This window comes from Pongo pygmaeus, chromosome 9 (genome assembly GCF_028885625.2).
Source record: "Pongo pygmaeus isolate AG05252 chromosome 9, NHGRI_mPonPyg2-v2.0_pri, whole genome shotgun sequence".
NCBI classification, from domain to species: domain Eukaryota; kingdom Metazoa; phylum Chordata; class Mammalia; order Primates; family Hominidae; genus Pongo; species Pongo pygmaeus.
Window position 1 is genome coordinate 58,893,121 of NC_072382.2, and position 26,479 is coordinate 58,919,599.

At 43.2% G+C, this 26,479-nt stretch overlaps 1 protein-coding gene and 1 pseudogene across 2 annotated transcripts in view; one reads left to right on the plus strand and one right to left on the minus strand.

Annotated features, from left to right (window-relative positions):
- Positions 1 to 5,174: 5,174 nt before the first annotated feature.
- Positions 5,175 to 26,479, plus strand: part of PIK3C2A (phosphatidylinositol-4-phosphate 3-kinase catalytic subunit type 2 alpha) — a 122,971-nt gene continuing 101,666 nt past the window's right edge. The window contains exon 1 of one of the 2 annotated variants that reach the window (XM_054438784.2): positions 5,175 to 5,328. The gene's annotated coding sequence lies outside the window, so the exon portion shown is untranslated. The remainder of the gene's footprint in view (positions 5,329 to 26,479) is intronic. The other variant, XM_063671117.1, reaches the window with a different exon arrangement.
- On the minus strand, positions 18,572 to 19,924 carry LOC129007652 (large ribosomal subunit protein eL29-like; annotated as a pseudogene).

The following is a 26,479-nucleotide window of genomic DNA, read 5'->3' on the forward strand; positions in this document are numbered from 1 at the left end:
ACAAAGATGCAGGTATGCTGGTAGAATTCAAAGAAGTAAATGTATCATCTTTCAACCAATGATATTTTACCTCCTCTTCAAATTTGCTCAGCTGAATCAATTATACTCCCCAAGTCCCTCTCGCCTGGTCACGGAATGGCCAACAGTGGACCCTGAACACATGAAGTTCTTCCATGCCTCTGTATCTTTGCACACATCCTTTGCTTTGCCTGGAAAGCCCTTCCTCCTGAAATGCTCCTGAAAAACTTCAATACAACTACTCATGTACTGCCTCCTCTGTGGAACCTACTGTGGTAGGCAGTCACTAAAATGAACCCCGATGATCCCCACCTCCTGCTATTCACACCTTTGTGTATTCATCACCTTTGTGTATTTCCCTTTTCTTGAACGTGGACTGAATTTATTGACTCACTTCTAATAAATAGAGTATGGCAGAAGTGATAAGACCATTTCTGAGATTAGGTTACAAAAAGACTGTGGCTTCTTTCCATGGGTGCTTTCTCTCACATACTCATGGTTCTCTTGCTCTCTTTCTTGGTCACTCACATTGCGGAACGTCAGTGGCCATGTTGTGAGGAAGCCCTGGGGAGAGGGCTGCCTATGTCAGGAGAGGTCAAGGCCTTCTAACAACCACATGAGTGAACTTGGAAGTGGATCTCCCCCCATTCAAGCCCTCAGATGGGATTGGCAGCTGACAGCTTGACTGCAATCTCATGGGAGATCTTAAATCAGAAACACCCACCTATGCCATGCCAACATGCCTGTCCCACAGAAACTGTGATCTAGTAAATGTTTATTACTTTTACTTTAAGCTGCTAAATGTTGGGGTAATTTGATATGCAGCAATAGATAACTAATACATTTTCCATCTTCCCTCAATCTTTTCTCCGAGCTTCCAGAGTTATTTGGGTTTACTTCTAGTAATGCTCATAGCACAATATACTATTTTTATTTCTAAGTTGCTCTCCCCTACTGGACTGTCTCCAAGGCCAGGAACCCTAGCTCAGTCAACTTCACATTTATTGTGTCTTTTTTTTTTTTAGATGGAGTTTCGCTCTTTTTGCCTAGGCTGGAGTGCAATGGCACGATCTTGGCTCACTGCAACTTCCACCTCCTGGGATCAAGTGATTGTCCTGCCTCAGTCTCCTGAGTTGCTGGGATTATAGGCACGCACCACCACGACTGGCTAATTTTGTATTTTTAGTAGAGATGGGGTTTCACCACGTTGGCCAGGCTGGTCTTGAACTCCTGACCTCAGGTGATCCACCTGCCTCGGCCTCCCAAAGTGTTAGGATTACAGGCGTGAGCCACACATTTATTGTGTCTTATCCAAGGTTCAAGCCACCATCATCACTTCCCTACACAGTTGCAATAAACTCCAGACTGGGCTACCCAAATCCCCTAGACCCTTCTAATTCTTTCTCCTCCTAGCTTTATGAAATCTTTCAAAAATGCAACTCTGATCACTTGAAGGCTTAAAATCTTTCTCTTCATTCTTAAGATAAAGACCTAAATTCTTAATACAGCCTCCCAGGCCTGGCATTATCTTCCTGTCTCAGTATAGTACCTAACATGCTTCTGGCCAGGCACAGTGGCTCACACCTATAATCCTAGCACTTTGGGAGGCTAGGTGGGAGGATTGCTTGAGGCCAGGAGTTTGGGACTAGCCTGGGCTACACAGTGACACCCCGTGTCTAGAAAAAAATTTTTTTTTTGAATAAAGATACTTCCTTCTTCTTCTCAGTATAACAACAACACTGGCCTCTCAGTTCCTCAGCTGAGCCATGCTCCTTTCTCAGTGTCTTTGTACGCACTGTTCCCTCTGCCGGGTATGCTTTCCCCCATCCTCAATTTCTACTTATCCTTTGGATCTCAGCTCAATGTCACTTTCTCAGGGAAGGCATTCCTGCCTTCTATTCTAAATCAAAGAACACTGTAGTTTTCCTTCAAACTGCTTACATAATCAGGATTAAATAACTGGGCATGGTGGCTCATGCCTGTAATCCCAGCACTTTGGGAAGTTGAGATTGGAGGATCGCTTGAGGCCAAGAGTTCCAGACCAGCCTGGTCAATATGGTGAAACTGTTTCTACTAAAAGTGCAAAAAATTAGCCAGGTGTGGTGGTGTGCACCTGTAATCCCAGCTACTCTAGAGGTTTGAACCCAGGAGATGGAGGTTGTAGTGAGCAGAGATTGCGCCACTGCACTCTAGCCTAGCCAACAGAGTGAGATTCTGTCTCAAAAAACCAAAAATAAATAAATAAATAGATAGATAGATAGTTTGGTATAGTACCCAGCAGAGTCCTTCTACTCAGGTGGGGATATAACATTGAGAAAGGGAATAAAAACCTAACTATTATACTTCTTAACAGCATTTTGTAGATGTTAAAATCTCAGTCCGCTGGGGGAACTGTGAGGTTAAAAGAGCATGGGTTGTGCCCAGCTCTATTCTTTAGTAGCTGTGTGACATTGGGTAAGTTACTCTCCTCTCTGTTCCTCAACTTTCTCAGCTATAAAATTAGGATATAATAATTATATCTTTCAGGAAGGTTGTTGGAGGAAGTCAATGAGATAATACGCATAAAACACTAAAAACAGGGGTGGCCTTAGCAAATGCTACTCATTGTAAGCCACTACATTTTATCTGTGGTTAAAAAAAAAGATTGCCCATTTCTCATGTGGTACTGGAAGAGGCTGGGGAATATTTGTGGTACTGGGAAGTTGTCTGTGGGAAGTTAGGATTGAAACAGTTAAAAATGTAAGGTCTCTGCCTGTAATCCCAGCACTTTGGGAGGCCTAGGCAGGCAGATCACCTGATGTCGGGAGTGTGAGACCAGCCTGACCAACACGGAGAAACTCTGTCTCTACTAAAAATACAAAAATTAGCTGGGTGTGGTGGCACATGCCTGTAATCCCAGCTACTCAGGAGGCTGAGACAGAAGAATCCCTTGAACCAAGGGAGGCGGAGGTTGTGGTGAGCCGAGAGCACACCATTGCACTCCAGCCTGGGCAACAAGTGTTAGACTCCGTCTTAAAAAAAAAAAAAAAAAAAAGTGAAGCCAGTGGAAGAAAGGAAACAGGAGAAATGGTTGCCAGCTATGTTCTAGTTGGTTCCAAATGACAGCAACACCAGTTTGTACTGTCTCCCAGAAGTCTGTGTTCCTACTGTTTACACATGCATCTTCATAAGCCATTGCTGACAGATGAGATATGCTGAGAGAGGGCTACCTGTTCAGGTTCTTGACACCTGGCAACTTGTGAAAGCTAATTTTTTTGGAATCTGGAAAACTATCAAACTCTTTTTCTTTCTCTTCACCTTATTGGGAACCTTTTGGTTGATCAGAGCCTACCATGTATCAGTCATTCAAAAGCTATAATAAAATAATGAATTCAGAACTGCAACAAGGAAGTGACTCAAGGACCAGGGCCCTCTGCTGCTGGGACTCAGGGGAAATACTTTTCATTAAAAAAAAAAAATTAGAAAAAAAAATCCAGTCTGTCTCGCTGGATCAAAAAAAAAAGAAATGAAGAAAGACAGAGAGAGGGAGAGAGGAATAGAGAAAGAAAGAAAGAAAGAAGAAAAGAAAACAAAAGAAAAAAAAAGACAGACAAATAGTTACTCTTTCCTGAAGACTCAGTGTTCTCCCAAGGCCTCTTCCTTCTTTCCTGAAGGCACACTCAGATCTGGAGCAGAAGCTAGGAAGCTACCCTGCGATAAATCACTTTCCCCACCCTTTTTAATCTTGTGAAAGAGCTGCTGCCAATTTTAGAAATTCCTCCTTTGATCAGAAGATAAAGCAGAACAATGCTGCGGAACTAAGTTGATTTCTAAGGGACATTCTTCTAGAGTGTGTAGCCTGCCTGGAAGTGTGTGTGCATAGAGGAGGTGCGGGGTTGGGGGAAAGATAGGAGTTGGAAGGGGGGGTGTACAAGAGCCGCTAGCTACAGCCATAAGAAATAATCACACATTTGCTTCTAGAACTCCCCACAGAATAGAAACTCCATCCAATTTTACCATCCCTGGGGAGGTGCAGGCATGTTTATTACAGCGCTATGAGGGATTCATCCACTCCACATTCCCCATTGCCCTAGCCCCCTTTCGCCAACCCCCGTCCCTGCCAAATTAGGCCAATTTCTTTCTTTCCCGTTATTTGCTGAAGGTTCAACTTCTCTTAGAGCCTTCTAATTATGCGTATATACATATAGCTGATAATTTTTAGTTTAGGCTGAGAAATGCAGCCTAAGTCAGTCTGCCACATCAGATTGTGAACGTCTGGATGATATGGACCCCCTTCTCCTACTGCTTAAAGGACAATCTGTTGTAAAACTCTATGGAATCGTTCCTCTCCCCTTAACATCTTTGTGCCCCAGAAGCCCCATCTGTAAATGGGGATAATTTTCCTATCTCTTCCCATGGTGAGGTAATTTTTAAATCTAACACGTGAGGACCAAACGCTTTACAAGCATAATCTCATTAAATTCTCAATAAGAATGTACTATTATGGAGGTTGCATGTGAAAATACTTTGTAATGTAGAAAGAGCCGTCTGGCTGTGAGTTATTATCATGGGGATATCTTCCTTACCTGGCTGCTGTGAGGATGAAACGAGACGCCGACCTGAAAGCGTTTTACATGCTATCAAGCATTTTACAGAAACCACGTGATAGGCTTCTAATTACCCAGAGTATACCACCTGACCCACCGTGAGGCCTCGGTAAATGCTGGTTGGAGTGGACGAGTTTAAGTCTTGCCTGTTCCTTTCAGTCTTCCAATCACAAAGTAATCTCGGCGCTGCCAGGGGCCAAGACAAAAATCTGGGAACCTCAGCCTAGATGGAGGAGGGTGCGGAGTCCCGGGAGAGGGGATGAGAACAATAGGGTACTTCAATGCCCGGGCCCGGTTTAGCGGGGCTTCGGACGCAGGGCCGAGGGGCGGCCAGCTGGGGTGTCCGGAGAGCTCCCCTCCCCAGGTCTGGGGTGTGCACGGAGAGGCGTCCAGAGCCTGCTCAGCATTCCTCGGGAGAGAGCCAGACCCTGGTCTCCTGGGCCCGTGCGCCCCAGCACCCCAGCTCCCTTGCTCACGCCACCCGGGGAGCGTCCAGGCCCCGCCCGCCAGCTCAGGTAGGCTGTCCGCGCCAGCCAATTCGCAACAAGCCCGGGCGGGGAAGGCGGTGCTTCCCTGTCCGGAAGTGACGTGCTGAGCTTGGCTGGCTGCGGAGTCGGCCGAAGCTTTCGGCGGCGGCTGAGCCAGCTGAGGGGAAAAATGGCTCGGACTGTGGCGGCTTCGGCGGCTCAGGTTGTGGTAGAGGCGGAGGCTCAGGCAGCTTGAGGTGAGGAGCGGTCGGTGCGGCTGGGGACGATATTCGGGATCCTGCTCTGCGAGGGTGGAGAGGGGCCCCGCGGTTCCCTGGCTGGAAGGGTCTCGTCGCGGCCCCCAGTGCGTTGGGTGCCCGCGTCTGACCCTCCATCCCGTGCTCTTGGCGCTGCCCAGCCCGACTCCCCTCCCTCCGGGCCTTGCTTCCACCCAGGCCGTGAGCAAGTGCTGCGCTGGAGGTGCAAGGAGCCCGCGTCCCCACCAGGCCCCTCTTCTCGGGAGCGGAGGTGCGCCAGGGAGTTAGTTTTGTCCCACAGAAGGAGGGCAGGCCCCCCGGCCCGCCGGCCCCCCTCCCCGGCCTTGTCCCGCGGGACCGGGCTGGAGCCGCAGTGGCCGGTCCTATTCTCTTGGCAGATTGCTAGTTCTGGCGAGTGTGTGTGTTGCACTTCTCAGTGACGGCCCCTTCTTTCACCTCCTGTCCCATCTCTGGCTCTGGGGGCCAAGGATACTTTTTCTTCTCCCCGGACCCCCCACTCCCACCGCGTTGCCTTTAGCCGCGAGTCCACTTGCTTTGGGAAGACTATTCTTTCATGTGTATTTAGCGCATCATCCTTCTGAGAGAGAGGTCAGATTAAAAAATACTAGCTTAACTCTTCCTGAGTGACGGAGGAATAATAAATAACTGAAGAAAAAGGCACATACTTATTTTCCTCCCTGAATTTTTGGTTTTAAAAACGAGATTCTCTAGCTGTGGAATTATTTTTTGGGGGAGGAGGGATTGAGGAGGGAAATGAGGAAGGAGAAACTAAGGAAAAAAGTCTGGAGATAACGTGGAAGAGAGAGCCTGTTGTAGTTCTTTTCCTATACTGGCCTGATAGAAATTGAGGTTATAATTATATTCTTATTTTGAACAGTGGGGGTTTGAATTAAGTGAAACGAAGGAGGCCTGCCTCTTTGAACAAGATTAGTTATTAAAGAAATGTCCTGAAATCTTTCCTGGTGGGTTTCAGGCAGAAAAGCTCTGTTGGGAAAATTTTTAAATATATTGTAGCATCAAAGGCCACAGCATATAAGAGATGCAAGAAGAAGAAAGCTGTTTGTAGGGGAATGGTGAAGACATAGTAGAAAGAGGGAAGGCTGCACAGAAGTCGAGGAACTAATTCCAGGAGAGACTTTGTACCTTTGCCTCCTTGGCTTGTGGTTCAACTCTCCACAAGAGACTCCTTTAGCAGCTCTGCCATAGTTGGGGTTGGTGCTCTTTTTTTTTTTTTAAATTGACACGGGGTCTCACTGTGTTGCCCAGGCTAGTCTACCATGCCCAGCAGAATGGTGTTTTTTTGTTGTTTTTTGTTTTTTTTTTAAATTTGATCTAACCTTATCTGGACAGGATGGTGCTCTTATTCACAGCAGCAAATTAGACGAAAGGACCCTAGTTGAGGTATACAAATTTTAGTTTTATATAAGATATTTGTTTAGTATCAAGACAGTGGTTACATACTGAAAAACAATGTAACTGAGAATAGAGAGATTTTATTTGTTAACTCAAATTTAGTTCAAAAGTGATTTTATGTAGGTACAAAGCACATATGGAGTTTCTTCCATAAATTCTGTACATTTTGGCTAAATTAATACATTCTAAAGCAGGTTTTTTCTTATCAAAGTGTCTTGCTATTTGTGTCTTATATGCGTGTTTCTCGCAGTTTTCTTTGCAAATAACATGTTTTAATGTTTTCATCACAGGTTTTACAATTTTTTCTGTTTTGGTTTGTTTTGTTTTTCGAGATGGAGTCTCGTTCTGTCGCCTAGGCTGGAGTGCAGTGGCACGAGAACTCACTGCAACCTCCACCTCCAGGGTTCAAGCGATTCTCCTGCCTCAGCCTCCTGAGAAGATGGAATTACAGGCACGTGCCACCACACATGGCTCATTTTTGTGTTTTTTTCAATAGAGACTGGTTTACACTATGTTGACCAGGCTGGTCTCAAACTCCTGACCTCAAGTGATCTGCCCGTTTTGGCCTCCCAAAGTGCTGGGATTAAAGACTTGAGCCACTGCACCTGGCAGTTTTTCTGTTTTATAGAATACAAAAGCTGGCATGTTTGCATTGAGGAATTTTAGAAACTAACTTTTTGTAATGAGTAGCTGTATACTAAGTTTGTTTCTTCTGCAATTAATAGTTCTAAAATTTTCAATTAATTGAAGATTGCTTGTATTAATTCCCATGTCCAGGACTCTTTCTTTAGCACAAAGTTTTGCATTTAAGCACATTCAATAAGTGAACTTATACCTAAAGAGTGTTGAATTTCCTAAGAACTCAGAGTTCTTATAGAGCATCAGAGCAGCAGTAGTGCAAAGCATTTGTTGTAACTTGTCTTTCTTTGATAATATGAATTATTCCTTTTCTTTTCTTTTTTTTTTTTTTGAGATGGAGTCTCGCTCTGTTGACCAGGCTGGAGTGCAGTGGCGCGATCTTGGCTCATTGCAACCTCCACCTGCTGGGTTCAAGTGACTCTCCTGCCTCAGCCTCCCGAGGAGCTGGGACTACAAGCGTGTGCCACTATGCCCAGCTAATTTTTGTATTTTTAGTAGAGATGGGGTTTCACTGTGTTGGTTGGCCAGGATGGTCTTGAGCTCTTGACCTTGTGATCTGCCCACCTTGGCCTCCCAAAGTGCTGGGATTACAAACTTGAGCCACCCTGCCCGGCCCTTTTTTTCTTTTTTGAGACAGTCTCACTCCGTCACCCAGGCTGGAGTGTAGTGGCGTGATCTCAGCTCACTGAAACTTCTGCCTTCTAGATTCAAGCAATCCTCCTGCCTCAGCCTCCCAAGTAGCTGGGATTACAGGTGCACACCACTACGCCCACCTAAGTTTTGTATTTTGGTAGAGACAGGGTTTCACCATGTTGGCCAAGCTGGTCTTGAACTCCTGACCTCAAGTGATCCGCCTGCCTCGCCCTCTGAAAGTACTGGGATTACAGGTGTGAGCCACTGCGCCTGGCCTATGCATTGTATTAATTTAGCATATTCCAAAAATAATTTAAGACAGGCAAATGATAAAGGTGGATGTTTTTGGTGGTGCATCACATTGTAGGTGATTTCATTTTAGTAGTTGTACCTGCATAGGGCTAAAAATTAACCCTCTCAAAGCTCTGAGAGTGCCGGAGGGCCTGAAAGAGTGACTGGTATTTGAAAGGTTCCCAGGGATAAGAAAAATGAATGACACAGTGCTTGCTGTCAAGAAGTTCTCATCCATTTGGAAGACAACATACATGTTGTAACAGTATAATTATAAGGGCAGGCTAAATAGGATTTGGTCACCTGGGCTGGGAGATGGAAAAGGAACGAGTGGGTTTGAGGAGGAAGAGGCTGCTCAAGTTGAGTCTTAAATGATTAATTCCTACTATTCATAAGGGCAGGATGGATAAACGTGATCAGGTTCTAGGCCCTGCTCTGCTTCTATCAAGCAGTGAGATATTGAGCAAACTGCTTAATACTTCTGGTATCCATTTTCCTTATTCAGGATTCGACTACATATATAAAGCAGTGCTGTACATTAGAAATATGTGAGCCAAAAATGGGAGTCACATAGGTAGGAGATTTTACATTATTTTTTTCCCCTGAATCTTTTAAATCTGGTATATGTTTTACACTTGGTACATCTCAATTTGAAACAGCCACATTTCAGGCACTTAATAGCTCCATGTAACTAGTAACTACCATATTGGACAGTATAGCTCTAGAGGCTGGGTGCGTTAGTGCATGCCCATAGTCCAGTGCTTTGGAGGATTGAGGCAGGAGGTTCTCTTTTTTTTTTTCTTTGAGACAGAGTCTCGCTCTGTCACCAAGGCTGGAGTGCGGTGGCGTGATCTCCGCTCACTGCAAGCTCCGCCTCCCAGGTTCACGCCAGTCTCCTGCCTTAGCCTCCCGAGTAGCTGGGACTATAGGCGCCCGCCACCACGCCCAGCTAGTTTTTTGTATTATTTTAGTAGAGACGGGGTTTCACGGTGCTAGCCAGGATGGTCTCAATCTCCTGACCTTGTGATCTGCCCGCCTCGGCCTCCCAAAGTGCTGGGATTACAGGCGTGAGCCACCGTGCCCGGCCAGCAGGAGGATCTCTTGAGCCTAGGAGTTTGAGGCTGCAGTGAGCTGTGATCACCACTGCACTCCAGCCTGGGTGACAGAGTGAGACACTGTCTCAAAAAACAACAACAACCACAAAAAAGATCTAGAGGCTATTCTGTCTTGGTTCCCTGCTTGAAAAAGGAAAAGGGACTCCAATGAGAAAACTATCACTGGTAATTTATAATTTGTAATCATTTTGATGGTACTCATATATGATGTTCTTTTGATGAGAATTATGGTCATACTTGCAAATATTGCTGTAAGTATCTTTCAGGTTGTTCATAGGATTATGGTTGGGATGAGAAGAAATGTCTTTGTTTTCTCTGCCTCTGTAGTGGAGTCATATTTTTGTTATCTTTATTTTGTTCATTTATGTATATTTTGTATCCTTTTTTTCCTACAGTATGTTATTTCTTTCTTTCTTCTTCTTTTTTTTTTTTTTTTTTAATAGAGATGGTGTCTCACTATGTTGACCAGGCTGGTCTTGAACTCCTGGCCTCAAGCGATCCTCCCATCTTGGCCTCCCAAAGTGCTGGGATTACAGGCATGAGCCACTGCACTCGACCTGCAGTCTGTTTTTCTAACGTAATGGATTTAAAACACAATGAGAGAGTGCATATGGACATTTTAGAAAGTTAAAAGGAGATTTATACAATTTTTAACTATTTCTTGGATTTCTTAAAATTTTAAACTTAGCTATTTGGGTACAAAAACAAATGAGATTTATAAATCCTTTTTTAATAGATTTGAAGGCAGTTATTGTTGGCTTAGCAGCAAGTATTTATCTTTTAACCTTGAGACTGCATTAAGATAGTGTATAATTAACATGCTTACTGTTAAACATAAGGCTTTCTGTTAGTATTACAGTATAACAGTTACATTATTGATATGACTGATGTGCAATGTTGGTGCACTTAATTTGCTGTGCATTGAGTTTGGTTAAAAAACACCAGTGGCTAATTTTAGACAAGATAACTATGACAATAATACATCTTTACACTTGTATTGACTGATGGTTACAGCTTAGCTAACACTGTTTTCCCTCCAAGATCTTATTACCTGTGAGGTAAATACAGCAAGTATTCTCATTTTGCTGACGCCCAAAGATATTGTGACTTACTTAGCATAATAAATTAGAAGCATTGCCTGAATTCAGGTCTTACAATGCTAGGCCCAGTGTTCTGTTCTTTTTTTTTTTTTTTTTTTTTTGAGGGAGGGTCTCTCTGTGTCGCTCAGGATGGATAGCAGTGGCTCCATCTCAGCTCACTGCAACCTCCGCCTCCCACACTTGGGTGATTCTCCCACCTTAGCCACCCAAGTGGCTGGGACTACAAGCACGTGCCACCACGCCTGGCTAATTTTTGTGTTTTTGGTAGAGAAGGGGTTTTGCCACATTGTCCAGGCTGGTCTTGAACCCCTGGGCCCACCTTGGCCTCCTAAAGTGCTGAGATTACAGGCATAAGCCACCACGTCCACCCTAGTATTCTTTTCTTTTCTTTCTTTCTTTTTTTTTTTCTGGAGATGAAGTCTCACTCTCGTCGCCCAGGCTAGAGTACAGTGGCGCAATCTCAGCTCACTGCAACCTCCGCCTCCTGGATTCAAGTGATTCTCTTGCCTCAGCCTCCCGAGTAGCTGGGATTACAGGTGCATGCCACCATGCCCAGATAATTTTTGTATTTTTAGTAGAGATGGGGTTTCACCATGTTGGCCAGGCTGGTCTTGAACTCCTGACCTCAGGCGATCTGCCCGTCTCTGCCTCCCAAAGTGCTGGGATTACAGGTGTGGGCCACCGCCCCCGGCCCCAGTATTCTTTTCATTGCATTTCTTCATATGGCATTTGAGTATTTAGACACATAGTACAAACCAGATTTTTGGAGTGTGTAGTAAAGAAATAGTTACTTCCTACCTTTGGGAAGTTTATATTCCAACTAGGAGAGACCAACTAACTACAATCCATGTAGCAAAAAGTACTTCAGTTATTTAAAAAAAATTGTTATGGGAAAGAAAAGATGTAAGGAATAATATAGTCAAATGGAAAATAGATAAGAGTTAATTAGACAAGATTTTTGAGTAAAGAGTTTAGCTTGTAAATGCTTACTATAGGAAGAAGAAGATGATGAGGTGTTAAGGATAGTGTTATTTCAATGCACAGAGAACAACTTAAGGGAAAACTTAGCTAAGGGAACATAAAACGTAGGTTTAGGGAAGGGTTTTCTTTTTTTTTTTCTTTTCTTTTTTTTTTTCTTGAGACAGAGTCACGTTCTGTCACCAGGCTGGAGTGCAGTGGCGCGATCTTGGCTCACTGCAACCTCTGCCTCCCAGGCTCAAGTGATTCTCCTGCCTCAGCTTCCCAAGTACCTGGGATTACAGGCACACGTCACCACGCCCAGCTAATTTTTGTATTTTTAGTAGAGATGGGGTTTCACCATGTTGGCCAGGATGGTTTCAATCTCTTGACCTCATGATCTGCCCGCTTTGGCCTCCTGAAGTGCTGGGATTACAGGCATGAGCCACCGTGCCTGTCTTGAATAGCCTAGTTTCATCTGACTAAATCTCATAATGACATTTATCAGGCTAGAATTCTGTGTGTATTGAAATGTATGACATGATACTACAATTGTTAAGGATTCTTTTTGAAAAGTCATACTTATTAAGGTATAATTTACACTTAGTAAAATTCATCTGTTTTAGGTGTAAAGTTCTGTATAGTTCTGCTAAAACAGATGAATTACAAAAAACAGTGACAGTTGTGTAACTGCCACCACCACAGTTAAGATACAAGTTATAGAATATTTCCATCACTCCAAAAATTTCCATAATTATGCCCTTTTGAAGTAAACCCCTTCTGCCCACCCCTCACTCCCTGGCAACAGATCAATTGTTTTTTATCCCTGTAGTTTGGCCTTTCCCAAAATGCCATATAAATTGGCATCACACAGTGTATATAGCCTTTTGAGACTGGCTTCTTTCATTTAGCATAACACTTTTGAGATTCAATAACATGTCTCTTTTTTATTAATAAACTTTTTTAGAAAGTTTATAGAAAAATCATGAAGTTACCAATTTACAGAAAATTTGTAATTGTAGTACAGACAAATCCCTTAAACCCTGCACCTAGTTTCCCCTATGTTTAAATTTATGTAAACTACTAATTTTTGCTAATTGTCAAACCTGCAAAGTTCTAGAATTAAGTTTGTTGAAAATGGGAAACAATGTGAAGATTTCGATTAAGACGATGACTTTCTAATGCCTTTTTTTTTTTTTTTTTTGAAATGCAGTCTCACTCTGTCGCCCAGGCTGGAGTGCAGTGGCGCGATCTCAGCTCACTGCAACTTCCTCCTCCTGGGTTCAAGCGATTCTCGTGCCTCATCCTCCTAAGTAGCTGGGATTACAAGCACGCACCACTATGCCTAGCTAATTTTTGTATTTTTGTATTTTTTGTATTTTTTGCCATCCCAAACAAACTCTGTAGCTGTTAAGCAGTCACTATTCATTCTCTTCTCGACCCAGCCCTGGTAACCACTAATCTACTTTTTTTTTTTTTTTTTGAGATGGAGGCTGGAATGTAGTGGCACGATCTCAGCTCACTGCAACCTCTGCCTCCCGGGTTCAAGCAATTCTGCCTCAGCCTCCCGAGTAGCTGGGACTACAGGCATGTGCCACCATGCCCAGCTAATTTTTGTATTTTTAATAGAGACAGGGTTTCACCATGTTGGCCAGGATGGTCTCGATCCACCCGCCTTGGCCTCCCAAAATGTTGGGATTACAGGCGTGAGCCCCTGTGCCCCAGTCTCTACTTTTCGTCTCTGTGAATTTACTTATTCTAGGTCTTTCATGTAATTGGAATCGTGTAATATTTAGCCTTTTGTGTCTGACTTATTTCACTTAGCGTAATGTTTTCAAGGTTCATACATGTTGTGGAATGTATCATTTTTATGACTGAATCATATTTAATGTACCACATTTTGTATATTCATTGATGGGTACTGCATTTGTTTTCACCTTTTGGCTATTATAAACAATGCTGCTATGAGTATTAGTGTACTCCTATTTTCAGTTCTTTTGGGTGTATATGTAGGAGTGGAATTGCTGGGTTGTTGTAATTCCATATTTAATTTTTTGAAGAAACACTAAAGTGTTTTCCAAAGTGGCTGTACCATTTTACATTCCCTTAGCAGCAAAGTATCAGGGTTCCACTTTTTCTACATCCTTGCCACCACTTATTGTTTTCCTTTTTTTCTTTTTTCCAGTTGTAGCCATTCTAGTAGGTTGACTAGTGATATTGAGTATCTTTTCATGTGCTTATTAATAATAAGTTGGCTTTTTTTTTTTTTTTTTTTTGAGACGGTGTCTCACTCTGTTACCCAGACTGGTGTGCAATGGCATGATCTCGGCTCATTGCAACCTCTGCCTCCCAGGTTCAAGTGATTCTCCTGTCTCATCCTCCCAAGTAGCTGGGATTACAGGCGCCTGCCAGCGCGTGGGGCTAATTTTTGTATTTTTGGTAGAGACAGTGTTTCACCATGTTGGCCAGGCTGGTCTCGAATTGCTGACCTCAAGTGATCCACCCACCTGGGCCTCCCAAAGTGCTGGGATTATAGATGTAAGCCACTGCACCTGGCCTAAGGTGGCTTTTTTTTTTTTTTTTTTTTTTTTTTTTTAAATGAGGTCTTGCTGTGTTGTCCAAGCTGGGATACAATGGCTATTTGCAGAGACAATCGTAGTGCAGTATAGCCTTGACCTGATAGGCTCAGAGGATCCTTCTGCCTCAGCCTCCAGAGTAGGTGGGAGTACAGGTGCATGCCACTGTGCACAGTTAATGGTAGCAACGTATTGATGCTTGTTTCAACAATGGTCAAGGCAGGGTGATGTTAACATTTTTTAAAAGGAAAAATAATTGGATGGAAACATTTTAAAATCCCTATTATATGCTAAGCATTTTATTATATAATTTTATTTAACTCTGAAAACACTATATTAGCTGTGTTTTACAGACGAGAAACTAAAGACAAAGGGAGATCAAGTAACTTGCTTTAAAAATGACAAAGTTGGCCAGGCAGTGTGGCTCATGCCTGTAATCCCAGCACTTTGGGAGGCTGAGGTGGGTGGATCACCTGAGGTCAGGAGTTCAAGACCAGCCTGGCCAACATGGTGAAACCCTGTCTCTACTAAAAATACAAAAATCAGCCGGGTGTGGTGGCAGGCATCTGTAATCCTGGCTACTTGGGAGGCTGAGGCAGGAGAATCGGCTTGAACCTGGGAGGTGGAGGTTGCAATGAGCGGAGATCGTGCCACTGTACTCCAGCCTGGGAGACAGAGCAAGACTCCATCTCAAAAAAAAAAAATCACACAGTTTATAAGGGGTAAGTCTGATATTTGCTTGCTGCTACATGGTTCTTTCTCCTGCTATCACTGTTATATAAAACTACGAATTTAATCCACATGTTGATGTCATGTGAAAGTAAGACTTTTTTAGTCATAGAAATTGATGGAGTTTGGGGGAAAATTCCAGAAGTATTCATGTCAGTTTTTCGTTATTTTTTATTATTCACTATTGAGGGTTTCTCAGTTGCAACTCAGTTTTATCTTTTTTCTACCTTAAGCCATGTTAAGTGCAGGTGTATACCATAACATTTAACACAGAAGCTTTACTGTTATCTGTCATGTTGGAATTGGGGTGATGTCAAAGTTTATGTAATGATTCATGTCAAATGAATGAACAATGAAGTAGATCAAAGTTCAGTAAATATCTCCACAAAGCAGAACTACTGTTGGGGTTCTGAGTTAGACTGAAAACTTCTTGGTCAGCAAAATGTCTTTCAATAGGGATCTTGCTGTGACTATATCCCCTTTCCTTGTCCCCCTCCCACATACAGTGATACACATATGCAGACATAGAAAATTATCCCAGTTGGATTCCCTGGTTGTGAATCACTTATGTGTAGAATGTTGCTCCTAAGGGCTGAAGACTACTAGTCTTCAGGAATAATGACTACTAGTGGATATTAAGCTACAGTGTAACCATTGCCTTTTGTCAAAATAGAATTAAGGCCTTTATTAATGTGCTTATAGTACTTGTGCAGTGGATAATCGTTTTAATAGAGTAATATGGAGGCTAAGAATGGAGTGGGGGCCAGGTGCCATGGCTCATGCCTGTAGTCTCAGCACTTTGGGAAGCTGTGGTGGGTGGATCTCTTGCGCCCAGAAGTTCAAGACCAGCATGGGCAACATGGTAAAACCCCACCTCTACTAAAAATAAAAAATTAGCCAGGCATGGTGGTGCTCGCCTATAATCTCAGCTACTCAGGAGGCTGAGGCAGGAGGATCGCTTGAGCTGGAAGGCAGAGGTTGCAGTGAGCCTCCTGACCTTGTGATCCTCCCACCTCAGCCTCCCAAAGTGTTGGGATTATAGGTGTGAGGCCCCGTGCCTGGCCAGGCTCACCTATTTTTAAACGTGTGATGAAGCTTGGGAAGACTCTTCTCTTCACTTTTCCCATGGCTCACTCTGTTTTATGTCCAGGTTGTGGCTCCAATTTTTTTTTTTTTCCCTGACTACCCTATTAAAAATAGTATCCTTGCCAGGCATGGTGGCTCACGCCTCTCACGCCTGTAATCCCAGCACTTTGGGAGGCCGAAGCGGGCGGATCACGAGGTCAGGAGATCGAGACCATCCTGGCTAACACGGTGAAACCCCATCTCTACTAAAAATACAGAAAAATCAGTCAAGTGTGGTGGCCAGTGCCTGTAGTCCCAGCTACTCAGGAGGCTAAGGCAGGAGAATGGCGTGAACCCGGGAGGTGGAGCTTGCAGTGAGCCGAGATTGAGCCACTGCACTCCAGGCTGGGTGACAAAGCAAGACTCCATCTCAAAAAAAAAAAAAAAAAAATAGTATCCTCCCCAACTAAATCATTCTCTCTCATATTACTGTTTTTTCTCCTATTTCATTTACTGTCTATATGTATCATTTTGTTTGCTTGTTTGAATCAAACCACTTCTTAACATTTCCATTGCTGTTATCCTAGTCCAAGTCATTATTCTAGACTTTTTCAGCTACCTGTTAATTGGTCTCCCAGTTTTCATTTTTGTTTGTTATGCCTATTTTCCACAGAACAATAGGGATCTTGAGCAATGTAAATCAGATCACATGACTGTGTCTGCCTGAAATTCACCCTGGGCTTCCTATTATACCTAAAATTCAGTATAGTATCCCCCTTCTTGGAAGTATATCAAATTTAATAATTAAAAAAGTTTTTATTGGTAGATGGAGATTTTAAGATTTTTTTGGAGATATTTCTGATTTTTGATAGTTGAGCTTAGTGATTTAACTTGTTTCTTATTTTTTTTGTTTCTTTTCTTAATCCACAATGTGATAGTATGTTTCTTTTCTTTTCTTTTTTTTTTTTTTTTTTTTTCTTTCGAGACGGAGTCTCACTCTGTTGCCCAGGCTGGAGTGCAGTGGCACTATCTTGGCTCACTGCAAGCTCCGCCTCCCCAGTTCACGCCATTCTCCTGCCTCAGCCTCCCAAGTAGCTGGGACTGCAGGCGCCTGCCACCATGCCTGGCTAATTTTTTGTATTTTTATTCAAGACAGGGTTTCACCATGTTAGCCAGGATGGTCTCAAACCCCTGACCTCGTGATCCACCTGCCTTGGCCTCCCAAAGTGCTGGGATTACAGGCGTGAGCCACTGCGCGGGGCTCCTTTTTTTTTTTTTTTTTTGAGATAGCATCTCACTCTGTTGCCCAGGCTGGAGAGCAGTGGCATGATATTGGCTCACTGCAACGCCCGCCTCCTGGGTTCAAGCAATCCTCCTGCCTCAGTCTCTTAAGTAGCTGGGACAACGACAACAACAACGACTACTACGTGGTGCACTCCACCATGCCTGGTCAATTTTTGTATTTTTTGGTAGAGATGGAGTTTCACCATGTTGGCCAGACTGGTTTTGAACTCTTGACCTCAAGTGATCTGCCTGCCCTGGCCTCCCAAAGTGCTGGGTTTGCAGGCTTGAGCCACTGCACCCGGCCATGTTTCTAATTTTTTTTTTTTCTTTGAGACGGAGTCTTGCTCTTTCACCAGGTTGGAATGCAGTGGCGCCATCTCGGCTCACTGCAACCTCTGCCTCCTGGATTCCAGCGATTCTCCTGCCTCAGCCTCCTGAGTAGCTGGGATTACAGGCGCCTGCCACCATGCCCGGCTAATTTTTGTATTTTTAGTAGAGACAGGGTTTCACCAAGTTGGCCAGGATGGTCTTGATCTCTTAACCTTGTGATCTGCCCGCCTCGGCCTCTCAAAGTGCTGGGATTATGGGCGTGAGCCACCACACCTGGCCCCCTATGTTTCTAATTTTTATAAAAAAATACGTCACAAGAAATCCACAGAGTAAAATTAAGTTAGATTCAAATGAGGAAGTTTCATTGTGTCATACCCTCAACTTGGACATGTAACTGCATATTTAACATAACCAAATTTGGAGAAAAGAATTAAACTTTACAAGTTAAATTTAATATTATAGAAATCTAAGAGTTAGAATTAATCTTTTTTTTTTTTTTCTTTGAGACAGAGTTTCGCTCTTGTTGCCCAGGCTGGAGTGCAATGTCACAGTCTCGGCTCACTGCATCCTCTGCCTCCTGGGTTCAAGTGATCCTCCTGCCTCAGACTCCCGAGTAGCTGGGATAACAGGCTTGCGCCACCATGCCCGGCTAATTTTGTATATTTAGTAGAGGTGGAGTTTCACCATGTTGGTGAGGCTGGTCTTGAACTCCTGACCTCAGGTGATCCACCTGCCTCGGCCTCTCAAAGTGCTAGGATTACAGGCGTGAGCCACCGCGCCAGGCTAGAATGAATCTTATCATCCAATGTTATACTTGAGAAATTGAAGCTCAGAGGAGTGAAGTGCTTTATTCAAGTTGAAATAGCTAATTAGTAATAATAGGGTTGGGGCAGAAACTCAGTTTTTCTTTTCTTCTAATTCAAAGTCCTCATTTGTTAGTTTGTGATGCCTGTATTTAGCAATTTTTTTTCTTTCCTGCCTCAGGTTTATTTGTACAAATAGCATAGGAAGTGAGGACCCCAGCCCCATGCAGACGGCAGCCCAGGCAGGTTGCACCAGTCCTTGTGTCCTCACGCTGGCAGACAGATACCTACTCTGAAGCCTTTGTAGGGGCCTGAGCACCTTTGCGAACCTGAGCTGGAACTGAAGCTGGAGTTGCAGCCTGGGCCTTGGTTTGATCCTTGTCCTTGCCCTTTGGCCGGCACAGCCCAAGCCGCTTGGCAATGCGGGCACAAGCACGCTTCCCAAACTTGGGGTGGGCAATGTAGGCAAGTCGATGGAGCTTACTGCTGACACCCTTTGGGATCTTGGGCTTAACCTCCTTTACAAGGGCCTTCGTAGCCTCACCACGTGGACTGATGGCCTGCCAAGGCCTGCATCTTCTTTAGGCCCTTCTTGTTTTGCTTCTTGGCAACGCACATGTTCCTCAGGAACTTGGGGTCCACCCCCTTGAGAGAGTCGTATCTTTGTGATCGGGGTTTCTTTTCTTTTTTTTTTTTTTGAGACAGAGTCTCGCTCTGTTGCCAGGCTGGAGTGCAGTGGTGCGATCTCGGCTCACTGCAGCCTCCGCCTCCTGATTTCTAGCAATTCTCCTGCCGCAGCCTCCCGAGTAGCTGGGACTACAGACGCGCGCCATCATGCCCTGCTAATTTTTATATTTTTAGTAGAGATGGGGTTTCACCATGTTGGCCAGGTTGGTCTCGATCTCTTGACCTCGTGATCCACCCGCCTTGGCCTCCCAAAGTGTTGGGATTACGGACGTAAGCCACCACACCCGGCTTGATCGGGGTTTCTTTTTTTTCTTTTTTTTTTTTAAATTATTATTATACTTTAGGTATATCTCCCAATGCTATCCCTTCCCCGTCCCCCCACCCCACAACAGTCCCCAGATCGGGGTTTCTTAATACCATTTCTGTGCCATTTTCTGGGATGGTTGTGTGTGGTGTGGTTCTTGGACTTGGCCATGTCTGCACCTTAAGCCATGGCTCCCAAAGCACCTAGAACCGGAAGCTATATTCAGCAATTTTTAAGTTGAATTTCTGTTAATACCTTTAGATTTAAGAATATTTTTCAAATATAAAACTTAGTGGGATAACAAAGCCGATTTCTAAGGAAATATTCTTCAGGGAATTTCAGTTTCTAACTACGGCGGAAAAAATCTCTTATTTCAGGATAGTTTCTATTGGAAGAATGTTTTTGTTCATTTTCTGCTGCTATAACAGAATACCACAGATTGATACTTTATAAAGAAAATAAATTTATTTGGCTTACAGTTCTGGAGGCTGGCAAGTCCAAGGGCATGGTAGTACTAACATCTGCTTGGCATCTGGTGAGGGTGTTCTTGCTGTGTCATAACAGAGTGCAGGTGACCACATATGACAGAGAGGAAATCTGGCTGAACTCATCCATTAATCAGGAACCCATTCCTACAGTTATGGTATTAATCCCACAATTATGACATTGTGTGAGTGTACTCCCACAATCATAGTCATGAGGACTATGCCCTCCTGGCCTAATCATCTCTTAAAGGTCCCACCTCTTAATACTATCACAGTGGCAATTAAATTTCAACATGAGTTTTGGAGGGGACATTAAAACCATAGTTGTTTTCATAGTTACCACATAATAATTGGCTGACTGTTTAAAGTCAAATACTGTATTTGCTATAAAAGGTTGACTAGTGATGAGGTTTCCATAACGGTTGTTTTGTGGCCAGGCACAGTGGCTCACGTCTGTAATCCCAGCACTCTGGGAGGCTGAGGCGGGCAGATCACTTGAGATCAGGAGTTTGAGACTATCCTGGCCAACATGGTGAAACCCCATCTCTACCAAAAATAAAACATTTAGCTGGTTGTGGTAGCACACACCTATAATCCCAGTTACTCAGGAGGCTGAGGCATGAGAATCACTTGAATCTGGGAGACAGAGGTTGTAGTGAGCTGAGATTGCGCCACTGTACTCCAGCCTGGGTGACAGAGCAAGATTGTCTCAAAAATACAAAACAAGACAGTTCTTTTGTGGGGATTATTTGTAGTTGTTGGACCAGAAGCAATTATTTTTTTTGTATGTTAAAAGAGTTGTATAAAATATGAGATGGAGATGTACAGTATAGTAATGTAGCTTATTCAGCTTGTTAAATTAAGTCTCCTGTTCTGATTTAGATTGACCCACAATGTTGGATTTAGCTTGGAGAATATAACTTTACTATATCAGCAATATTCCCCAAAGAGCATCTTCAAACACATGGTTAAACAAATAATAAGAGGATCCATACATTTCTATTACACCTGAATTATTAATTAATTAATTTATTTTTTGAGACAGGGGTCTCGCTCTGTTACCCTGGCTGGAGTACAGTGGTGCGATCTCCGCTCACTGCAACCTCTGCTTCCTGGGCTCAAGCTTTCCTCCCACCTCAGCCTCCTGACTAGCTGGGACTACAATCGTGCACCACCATGCTGGCTAATTTTTCTTTTCTTTTTTTTTTTTTTTTTTAAGTAGAAGCAGGGTTTCCTTATGTTGCCTAGGCTAGTCTCAAACTCCTGGACTCAAGCAATCTGCCTGCCTTGACGTCCCAAAGTGTTCGGAGTACAGGCATGAGCCACCACACCCGGCCAAGCCTGAACTTTTAGCTAGCTTTCATCATTAAATGAACCTAAAACTTTTATGAAGATCCTCTCCAAGTTAGCTAAACTGCAAAGTTTGAGGACACAGTCTTCCATAAGACCACTTTCACTTCTGACACCAACTGCAAGTCTTTAGGGGCTGGGGAGGTTCCCAAAGTTTCGATAACTTGCTAAAAAGATGCTAGGAGAACTCACTGCCAAGAGCTATTATGTTCATGGTTACAGTTTATTTCAAGGAAAGGATACAGATTAAGATCAAGGCAAGGAGCCCATAGAACCAAGTTCAAGAGGGTCTCAAATGTTGGAGCATCTGGTATTCGCTCCCCATTAAGTCAGGAGGTGTTACTCTCAGTATCAATATGTGACAGTATGCATGGACTATTGCCATCTGGGGAAGCTCACTTGTACTTCAGTGTCCAGATTTTCAAATTAGGACTTCATTAAATAGGCATGTTTGATTGATGGATTGCCCACATAGTTGAGCTCAGTCTCCAGATTGGATTCAGACTGATACTGGGTGACCCAAAGTCTCCATCCTAAATCACATGTTTGGCCTTTCTGGTTTGCCAACCCTGCCCAGAAAGACACTCCTGTCAAGTATGACATAGATTACCTCTCAGGAGCAGAGGGCACCTGTCTTTGGGCAAGGCTAAATTCTTTAATAGGTAGGATGTAAAATTAAAACTTACCTCCATGGTTTCTTTAGGAACGGACTCTGTAAACAATAGATTGATTTGATCCTAACTCCATGTATTAATAAGAACCGACATAATTTCTTTCAAGCAGTCATTTAAACTACATTATAACCTCATTAGGTGAATCCTCTAGTATATTTTTATCCTGCTTGGGCTTCACTGAACTTCTTGGTTTTGTTTGGTTGATGTCTTTCTTTGTGGAAAGTTCTGGCCATTTCCTTTTAAAATATTTCTTCTGTTTCATTCTCTCTCCTCTCCTTCTTGGACTCCAATTACATATTATATTAGACCATTTGGAATTGTCCCACAGAACTTAGACATGCTGTTGTATTCCCTTCTCCCTCTTTTTCTCTGTTTCAGTTTGGATATTTTCTATTGATCTGTCCTTGGGTTTATCAATCCTTCTGCTAAGTCCATCTAATTAATTATTGATTTTGAATATATTTTTCCTTTCCAGTATTTCTTTTCTGTAGCTCCTATTACTATGCTGAAATGTCCCATCACTTCATACATATTGTCTGTCTTTTCTACTAGATCATTTAATATTTTTATCATAATTTTTTTTTTTTTGAGATGGAGTCTTGCTCTGTCGCCCAGGCTGGATGGAGTGCAGTGGCGCAATCTCGGCTCACTGCAACCTCTGCTTCCTGGGTTCAAGTGATTCTCCTGTCTCAGCCTCCTGAGTGGCTGGGATTACAGGTGCGTGCCACCACGCCTGGCTAATTTTTGTATTTTAATAGAGATGGTGTTTCACCATGTTGGCCAGGCTGGTCTCAAACTCCTTACCTCAGGTGATCCACCTGCCTTGGCCTCTCAGAGTTCTGGGATTACAGGTGTGAGCCACCGCACCCAGCCTATCATAATTATTTTACAGTTACTATTTTTTTTGAGATGGAGTCTCACTCTGTTGCCCAGGCTGGAATACAGTGGCGTGATCTTGGCTCACCGCAACCTCTGCCTCCCAGGTTCAAGCAATTCTCCTGCCTCAGCCTCCTGAGTAACTGGGATTACAGGCACGTGTCACTATGCCCAGCTAATTTTTGTATTTTTAGTAGAGACAGGGTTTCGCCATGTTGTAGGCTGGTTTTGAACTGCTGACCTCAAGCGATCCACCCACCTTGGCCTCCCAAAGTGCTGGGATTACAGGTATGAGCCACCACGCCCAGCCTAAACTTACTATTTAATAATAATTCCAACATTTGGGGCATCTTTGAGTTTGCTTATTTTGACTATTTCCTTTACTTTTACTTACCACTGGTCACATTTTCTTGCTTCTTTTTATGTCTCGTAATCTTTTATTTTATACCAGACAACTTCTTTTTTTTTTTTTGAGACAGAGCCTCACTCTGTGACCCAGGCTGGTGTGCAGTGGCTCAATTTCGGCTCACTTTTTAGTTTTTCATACTTCTCCAAAACTGTCTTCTTTTAAAATCACTAATATTAGGGAGGGGAAATGTGACTGCTAATGAGTGCAGGGTTTCTTTATGGGGCGATGAAAGTATTCTGAAACTTGGTAGTAGTGATGGTCACACACCTGTGAATATACTAAAAATATACTAAAAACAACTGAATATAATACTAAAAAAAACCGCAGTCTCTGCCTCCCAAGTTGAAGCAATTCTCCAGCCTCAGTCTCCTGAGTATCTGGGATTACAGGCCTGTGCTACCATGCCGGCTAATTTTTGTATTTTTAGTAGAGATGGGGTTTCACTGTCTTGGCCACGCTGGTTTCGAACTCCTGACCTCAGGTGATCCACCCGCCTCGGCCTCCCATAGTGCTGGGATTACAGGCGTGAGCTGCCGTACCTGGCCTGTATACCAGACAACTTCTATAAAACAAAGGAGAACCTGAAGTTTACTTATTTTTTACTTAATATTTACCTCCAAAATTCCATTTATTCTGTCTGGCCACTAAATTGAGTAAGTCTAATTTATAAGTAAGATGAGTCTGTGCTTTGTTGCAGCTGTAATTTGATTCAGTTTACCACTGGGTCCAAATACTTTGGGGCAGATTTATGACTTTCTCCTCAGCAGGATTTGGGATCTAAGCACTGACATGATTTCAGAGATCTGTTTTGCCAGTTGAGCTGCCAGCTTTTTAGGTCACTGGGAGGTTCTCTTTGTTCTTTAATTGTGCTTCTTGCCTTTCTGTGTCTCAGGAGATCTCTGCCTTGCTGCTCTTAGCCTTGCCTCAGGAGGGCAGCTGTTTTACATTCTGTGAAGGCCTGGAATGCCGTGGAGGGCTTTTTCTCAGCTCTTGCCTCCACAGCATTTGGTAGCCAAAAGCTTGGATTACCTCAGATGGATTTCTGTCTGCCACTTGCCAATCCTCCTTTGGAAGATAACTGCCTTGTACTTCAGGGAGGCCTACATACTTCAGATGGGATCTCTTTCAGTTCTTCTGACCTGTCTTCAGCTTTCAGTGTGCTACCTGTGTATTTAGTGAAGACCTGTAGGAGAGTTGGTAGATGGGTACAGATGGGTTCCATGTCTGGGGCTCCTCGTAATTCTTTTTCCAGCACATTAGACTACTCAGCTTTACCTCCACCACGCCTTGGAATTTTAATCTGTCATGCTGGCCTACATTTGGCATTAAAAATTTCTTAAAAGTCTGGTTTGTTTCTTCTTATCCCCATCTACAGTATGTTTTCTCCTGATGCTGCTGCACCAGGGAAGAGAGTAGTGTTGGGCCTCTCTCTCTATTAAAGGGCTATCACTTTCTAAAATTTAATTCGTTAGGTGTTTGTGTGTTCTCTGTTCTGTGACATTTCTTTTTCTTTTTCTTCTTCTTTTTTTTTTTTTTTTTTTGAGACAGGGTCTCACTCTGTCACCCAGTTTGGAGTGTAGTGGTGCATGATCTCAGCTCGCTGCAATCTCCACCTCCTGGGCTCAAGTGATTCTCCTGCCTCAGACTCCTGAGTAGCTGGAGATTACAGGCGTGCACCACCATGCCCAGCTAATTTTTGTATTTTTAGTGGAGGTGGGGCTTTGCCATGTTGGCCAGGCTGGTCTCGAACTCCTGACCTCAAGTGATCCACCCACCTCGGCCTCCCAAAGTGCTAGGATTACAGGCGTGAGCCACCATGCCCGGCCCAAAATCCCCGTATTTATCATCTTTATTTTGAGATAGTAAAACATGCAAATGATGAAAAATTTAAAACTACCAAAATTTAGCAAAAAGTAAATCTGCTTCCTACCATTGGCTCCCAGCTGTCCCTCATTTTTAGTTATCGACTTAGTAGTTTCTTACTTTTATCACCATAGTCCCCTAAGGTGTCTCTTCCTTTCCAAGTCAAACCCTTCCATCTGTGTTTCCGATTGTATCCTATTCAACTGTATCCAGTTTGTGAGCGAGTATCTATCTTCTGTCTCTGTGCCTCTCAGTCTTTTTCCCTGAATCCTTCCCTTCAGTCTATGGCCTTTCCCATTTTAAACAGCCATTCTGATACCACCTCTTCCTATTTACCTCTCTCTCCTAGTTCCCTTTGAAAGAATAATATAACCTTGTTACTTATAATTCCTTACTTTTCTTTTAGTTTTTCATGCTTCTCCAAAACTGTCTTTTTTTAAAATCACTAATATTAGGGGAAATGTGAAACCCTGCCAGTTAGAAACTCTGCAAATGGGTGCAGGGTTTCTTTATGGGGTGATGAAAGTGTTCTGAAACTTGGTGGTAGTGATAGTCACACACCTCTGAATATACTAAAAACAACTGAATAGTATACTTTAAAAGGGTAAATTTTATATTAAGTGAGTTATATCTCAGTAAAGCTATTATTTTAAACATCACTGAGTTCTTAGATCTAGTGTTTTATTCCAGTCCTTATCCTGTGTCATCTCTCTGTAGTTTCTGACAATATTAACCATTTCCTCCTTAGGATACTCTGTTCCTTGTATTTATTTGATACCAGTCTTTATGTGCTAATCGCTCTCATGATTTTTTTCTTGTTTCTTTTTTATCTTCACTCTACACATTCTCCCAGGGCAATCTCAACTACTTCCATGACTTTAGGTCTTCAGCTGTACACATAGATAACGCCTAAAGATTTATCTGTAGCCAAATTGCTCTGTTGAGCCCAAAGCCAGTATTTCTTTGAGACAGGATCTGCTCTATCACCCAGGCTCTATCACCCATGCGCTAGGGAGCCTTGACCTGGCTCAAGCAATCTTCCCACCTCAGCCTCCTGAGTAGCTGCCCAGGCCCGAACCACCACACCCAGCTAATTTTTGTATTTTTGATAGAGATGGGGTTTTAGTATGTTGTCCAGGCTGGTCTTGAACTCCTGGGCTTCAACTCCTGACCATTCGCCTTGGCCTCCCAAAGTGCTGGGATTATAGGCATCAAGCCACCGTGCCCGGCCAAGGCCAGTATTTCTATCCTCAAGCAGACATGAACTATATTTCTCACAAGTACTTCAAAATAGGAATGTGTTTTGGTCTGACTAAAAAGGGCCATGTGGCTCTGAAGAACAATTCCGAGATATACATATGGATTTTTTTCCCTTAGAGGAAGAAATTGACGGCGTATTATTTGGCACATTTAAGATGGCTTCTAAATACTTTAAAAAATGCAACAAGAGTGGGTTAAAAATCTGTTGTATCTCTTTATTATATCTCTTAGGTTAAAATACTCATTTTGAATGTGATATTTTTGTTCCATATTAGATTTAATTTCAC